Source organism: Priapulus caudatus, unplaced genomic scaffold (genome assembly GCF_000485595.1).
Source record: "Priapulus caudatus unplaced genomic scaffold, Priapulus_caudatus-5.0.1 Scaffold1680, whole genome shotgun sequence".
NCBI lineage: Eukaryota > Metazoa > Priapulida > Priapulimorpha > Priapulimorphida > Priapulidae > Priapulus > Priapulus caudatus.
The window spans coordinates 60,932-67,671 of NW_014578741.1; the positions used below are offsets into that span (position 1 = coordinate 60,932).

Genomic DNA, 6,740 nt, shown 5'->3' on the forward strand with positions numbered 1-6,740 from the left:
ATATCTACGAGAGTAGATAAAGGTATGTCGGTAGTTTGTTGAGATAGCCATTCTCCTGCAACAGTTGAGTTTCCTATGTAAAAGGCATCCAGTGATGTCGTGGCGTTGCACCCTTCTATACTAGTAGGAAGGGTTGGCTGAGGTACCTTTGCAAGAATTGCCCCAATGCCTAACCACAGTCCCACTACGAGAGAACTAAGAAGACCAGTTCCAGCTCCCTAAAAATACAAATAAATCCTTGGCAACAATGCGGTGCTGTCCTAATCCCTGGACGGAGATTAGTGCAAACCTACGCGTGCCGCCTGCTCTCTTAGAAAAGAAAAGTACATATCAAACAACTAAGAGCAACGACTTGAAGCTGTGTTTACACTATGGATAAAGCTGGGTTTAGACTATAGGANATTTTCTGGAAGAGAACACAATAATATAACGTATTTTTAATTTAGATTTTAGAGTTAACTTCTAAATTTAACGTTGAACCTTAAAGAAATGTTACAATACCGGATGTAACGGGGGATTAGCTCAAATGGGAGAGCGCTCGTCTTAGCATGCGAGAGGTAGCGGGATCGATACCCGCATCCTCCAAAAGTTTTCCTGTACGTAGTAATACGTACAACATCGTATCGCATTTTAAATTTAGATGGTTCGAGTTAACTTCTAAATTTATCTTTGAACCTTAGAGACATGTAGCAGCGCAACATATATAACGGGGGATTAGCTCAAATGGTATAGCGCTCGCTTAGCATGCGAGAGGTAGCGGGATCGATACTAGCATCCTCCATACTTACATACATTCTAACATATACCCTTTAGTATAAACTTATAGATAATTTCAAAGCATAGCTTTAAACCTTACGGAAGTTTTAAAAATTGGAATTTAACTGAGGATTAGCTCAAATGGTTTAGATATCGCTTTACATGCGAGAAGTAGCGGGATCGATGCACGCCCACACGCACACGCGCGCATACGCACGCACACGCACACGCGCACACGTGCACACACGCACGCATACATGCATCTTCTATTGTTTTCCTGGCAGAGATATTTATGTGTGTATACGGTAGAGGTAGCAGGATCAACAGCGGCATCCTCAACAGTTTTCCCAGCAGAAATAACTCGCCAGACCACCCATAACAGTTAAACATTAACTATTATCTGAATATAATCTATCCTAATATAATCTGAGGGTGATTAGCTGAAATGGTATCGCGATCGCTTAATTTGTATGCGGGAGGTAACGGGATCGACACACACGCACGCGCACGCACGCGCACGCGCACGCACTTACCCGCACGCACCCGCACTTACCCGCACGCACACACACACGGTCGATAACGTAAAAACTTTGAACATCTGATAGAGAGGTTAATTGATAGAACGCAGAAAAACCCATCATCTTGTCGATTTTCCTATAGTCTAAACCCAGCTTTATCCATAGTGTAATTTGTAAACTCAGCTTCAAGTGGTTGCTCTTAGTTGTTTGATATGTGCTTTTCTTTTCTAAGAGAGCAGGCGGCACGCGTAGGTTTGCACTAATCTCCGTCCAGTGATTAGGACAGCACCGCATTAACACGTGCATCGTTGCCAAGGATTTCTTTGTATTTTTAGGGAGCTGGAACTGGTCTTCTTAGTTCTCTCGTAGTGGGACTGTGGTTAGGCATTGGGGCAATTTGAGGCAACTAAGCGGATATTATTAGTGTGTTTACTTGGGTTACTAACCTAAGCGCAGCACTGTACACAGCCGCTACGAATAATCCAGATACACCATTGAGAAAACTCAACGTCTCCATGACAAATAATGGGAAGAGCTAGAATAGAAAAGATATCAGATGAAAATTATTAGGTACGAGTTGTCTAAATAAAGAAACGAGCTAATAAACAAATAGATTCATGCGTATTTTAATGTACGGGCACGTCACGTGTCGTCTGACGTAACATAACGCTACAGCGGCGTCCGAACCCGAAATAAAAATGTCAGTGTATAGTTTACCTTAGTTATTTATGACTTATTCTTTGACTTATGATAGTATTATGCCATGACTTATGACATGTCGGCGTCAGGGCCCTAATTCAGAGTTACTGTATATAATCAAACCATGTATTCACGACCTATTACACGCAGTGACACGCAAAAGACATAATACATAATATTCTTCATAATATCTATTCTATATAAATTATATAATATATAAAAGACATAGAAGATGCGTTTACCTGATCGGGTTTTGTAATTTGTCCATTCTGCTGTGGATCACAGTCTCTATATTTGACGTACATAATAATTTCCACCGCATAATGTGAAAATCCACTGGATAGCAATCCAAGTGGAGCCATCATGTAGCAACATCTGCAATAGTCATTACGAACGGAGGCAAATCAGAATTATTCAATCAGAATAGAGGACTAGTGGTCCGTAAGTGCTATACACAAAGAATAACCAAATCTGTAGATAGTGTTTTATGATATAGTGTACAATAGTAGCCCTATAGTTGGTAATTAGTGATTTTAGTATAGCTATATATGCCTACCCACGAGTCACTTACAGCTGGGACTTTCTCAGAGTAGAGACAGTCAAGTATCTTTGCACGGTGGCTTGATTTGTTGCGTACAATGTGAGGAAAAATCCTGTGCCACCAATCCACAAACCCCAGGTCGTCTGTCTAGCAGTGAAGTCCGTACTCCAACTAAGTTTAGTATTGGTAGAAAAAAAACGATAACTATTTGATTATAACTCAGATTATAAATTTTTTACAGTAAACAAATTTTATGTCCGGTATAACTGAATTAGCAGTTATTCAAATCAACGCATACTCACTCAAAGAATTGTATTCTTTCTCCTTCGTTGGCTATGCTCCACACTGTACTAAGGCCGCCTAGCTCGATAGTGCCCTTAATAACCACGAATAAACTTCCAGCGATGACTCACAAATTCATTTGAACGGTAGTTTCGGTCCACATGACCGCCTTTATTCCTCCCTGAAAACGTAGCAATGACATATCATCACAACTCACAGTAGGTTAGAAAACTGACACATACACACGCACGCACGTACACACACGCCCGCGTGCACGCATGCACGCACATGAGCCCGCGTACACGCACGCAAATACAATATATGCGTATTTATATGCATATAGCATATTATAACGTCTTCTTCGCATTATTATTATTATTATTATTATTATTATTATTATTATTATTATTTAGGATAGATGAGTTATAGCAACTTACAATGCTCGGTGTAGAACGTGCATATTAATCAGAACTCAGTATTGATGCCGTGATAGACAGACCTGTCGCTAAAAAAAAATAGATAAATATTACGTGGTTCAACGCATTTTACTATGGACATGCAGAACATCTTAGTAAAAAAGCTGATGAATGCACGTTAATAAACAATAGAATGTTAGATATTAGATATATAGATTCGAATATAGATGTTAATAAATACTGTTGTGCACGAATACTATTATAGCCTACTCGCAATTGGTTATAGCAGAAACTTGCAGATGGTGACACATATTTACCTTGAGATAGCGCGAGCTGAGCAGCGTAAAGTACAACGGCCATGTAGAGTGATCTGGTGTGAGTTGCGTTGATGTGTGCAGGAAAACCCCGAAAAATAAATTAGGAACAAGCAAATGCAAAATAACGCAGGCAAAAAAACTAGTTACACTTAGATTTTAGTCAGAGATTTATTCGTGTATTATCGGGAATCCATCATTTAGCTTCCGTGTAATAAAGAAATCATTTACGTACTGACATGAGAATGATATTGTGTAATTATAATGTAATTATAAATGTAATTATAATGCTTAAATCGGAACTCAATATTTTGTCGTTCTTAACCCCATGCTCACAAGAAACACGGCATGTCCCCATCAGGCGAACACGCCGGTAAAGGCGAGCTCTATGTACTGCAGAGAAAGAGAGACAGTGTGTACAGCCAGTCATGTGGACGCTTCGAAGCTCACAGAGTTTCTTAAGCAGTTCTTGAGTGGAGTGTGAAACACGCAGCGATTGATTTAGTAGTTGTTTCAACATCACGTTATACTTTTGATAAATATATTATATCATCATCATTTTCTTATCTAGTAATATATACTCTATTATACTATATACTTATACTATATACTAATATTTATATATACTATATATATATATATAATATATATAGTATATATACTTAGAATAAGCGTTGGTGAGAAAGCCCTGATATATCTATTGTAGTGTTTGGCTTCGTATACCTCGTCAGCACTTGTCACCCTGTAGACGTGAACACAGGTAAGATATGATGTGAGCAGTGAGAGCCATGGCAGGATAGTCGCTAGAAACATCATTTCGTCCAATATATTGTTCAAACGGTAGCGTTTCAGACGGAACGCGAGCACGGAAATGGCGGACACGAAACTTGCCTATCAACGACATCGTCACCGGACAGACCCATCTGCCTGTTTCCCTCTAGGAATTCCTCGTCGCTCTCTGGTTTCACCCGATGCCATGCAGAATATACGCGCATGCCGGCAGAAAATAACGCAGCGATGCGGCGAAACAACATAGTCAACGATCGTGAAACACGTGCTCCGCAATTGCTAGATTTCGGTTATATCTCGATCATATCCAAACTTATCTGTTGTGTTTGCTCAATGTTTTTCGTGCCGTAAAGTGCCTCGCACATTTGCCTGTTCACGTTTTTATGAATTTCGAGTAGCACCGGTAAGCGACAAATCCCTCATATAATTTATACGTCGCTAGTTTCGTCTTTCGTCACTGTCACGCGGTGTTGTCTCGTCAACCTTAGCTAGTTATATCACCGTCTCGTATCGGCAACACTATATAATGTACCAGGAGTAGATAACTAGGAGCTACCAGGAGTTGATAAGTAGCGGTGTTAGGAGTACCATGGAGTAGGCAGTCGATAAGCATAGCATAGATAGGCATAAGTACCAGGAAGTAGATAATAGTAACTAATTATCTACTCCATGATATGTACTGAACCGGGCGATATAAAGTTGTATAGGAACAAATTTAGATCAGTCTGAACACTTTCTTCTAAGCGTAAAAATGCAAGAGTTCCGGTGGAGCGTATCGCATTACTTCGTTTATGGATAAGCTGATAATAATGCGCACAGGCGCAATCTCGAGATTGTCGCCACAGGCTGCCAATCGGTAGATTGCGCCTTGCCGCAGATGCACACTAGTGTTTTGCTCGGCCTCCGCGAATCCGACCATGTTAACGCGTTACTTCGAACAAGTCTCTGTTGATGGCACATTTATGTATATAATATATTATTTATAACTCGTCTGGCTATATATCATATATATATATATTATATATATATAAATAAATTAAATAAAATAGATATATATATAAAAAAAATATATATATATATATAATATATATCGAAGTTCGAGCCTCAGACAGATGTCAACGACGTTTTTTCTTGTGCTGTCGTATACTTCTCCTTCTCTCCCGACTGTCCACAGATCAGGTTGTCCCGGTATAGCTACAATGAAAAATATAGGAAACACGGATATAACAGCTATATCACACAGCTTAATATGTCTTTATTTTTAGGCTAGTCGTAACCACAAAGAGATGTTATTACACAAGATTCTACGACATTGCAGTTAATTATATTATTTTAAAATTAACTTAATTAAGTTTCAAATATTAATGAATTAAATTATCATTGAGTCATCTATATTAGTATTTCATAATTTCTATTAGGCACAGTACCCAGCTCATTCATGTTGATGTAATATCACAGTCACTCGAGGCCTTAAAAAACACAACCTGATCTTGCCTCGCTATACTTTTTTCAGCTTCTTCCCAGCGATTTGGCGTGCCCACAGAACTTTACTTTCCTAACCAATGGATTAACAAGTATTGGGTCAAGATCCGTTTTCTGTCCTCCTGAAGATATAAATTAATAGATATAAAAAGATATAAGCAGAGACAATACGTGTATAGTAAAAAACGCAACACATGACATCGTATATCTATGATCATAATAAGGTATTTGTTCTAGTATTATTTTACCTGTTGCCAGGCTAACCAGAAGACCAACCACGCAGCACATAATCACAGTAATGACACTGTACCAGAAGTGGGAGATCTTATAAAACCAAATTACATCGTCTCCGTCGTGTCCACTAGAATGAAGAACGTAATTATAACGTGTAACATATCCGTGAAAGTGTTATAGGTTCCGTGTGCATATTCCTCTGGAATATATCAATTTCGGGCGCCGATTTAGAATAAATAGGTACGAGCTAGCGACGTCATTTCTAATTATCGCTACGATGGCATAACATCTTTCAGATACTAGCATTTAAATAGAAATGTATAGATATTGCACTTGAGTACCTCAATATTATATATATATATATATATATATATATATATATATATATATTTTAATATTGATATTAATATTTAATATGATTTATAATAATAATTATTTAATTATTTATACATTTATAATAATTATATTAATATATATCTATCTATCCAACCATCTCTATATACATTTCCAGTTTTGCGACCTTCAATTCACGATCTGTGTTCACTTACTCATTGATATCCACGTGAGTAGATAAAGGTATGTCGGTAGTTTGTTGAGATAGCCATTCCCTGCAACAGTTGAGTTTCCTATGTAAAAGGCATCCAGTTCATGTCGTGGGCGTTGCACCCTTCTGTATACAGTAGGAAGTTGCTACGGTTACCTTTGCAAG

The 6,740-nt window shown here is 38.3% G+C and overlaps 2 long non-coding RNA genes across 2 annotated transcripts; both read right to left on the reverse strand.

Moving 5' to 3' along the window:
* Positions 1-2,295: 2,295 nt before the first annotated feature.
* On the reverse strand, positions 2,296-2,905 carry LOC106817319. Its single transcript, XR_001395032.1, has 3 exons — positions 2,817-2,905; positions 2,545-2,685; positions 2,296-2,348 (listed from the first exon to the last, which is right to left on the reverse strand). It is a non-coding gene; the product is annotated as an uncharacterized LOC106817319 (long non-coding RNA).
* A 2,948-nt stretch (positions 2,906-5,853) lies between these two features.
* LOC106817320 lies at positions 5,854-6,645 on the reverse strand. Its single transcript, XR_001395033.1, has 3 exons — positions 6,580-6,645; positions 6,046-6,158; positions 5,854-5,919 (listed from the first exon to the last, which is right to left on the reverse strand). It is a non-coding gene; the product is annotated as an uncharacterized LOC106817320 (long non-coding RNA).
* Positions 6,646-6,740: the final 95 nt, after the last annotated feature.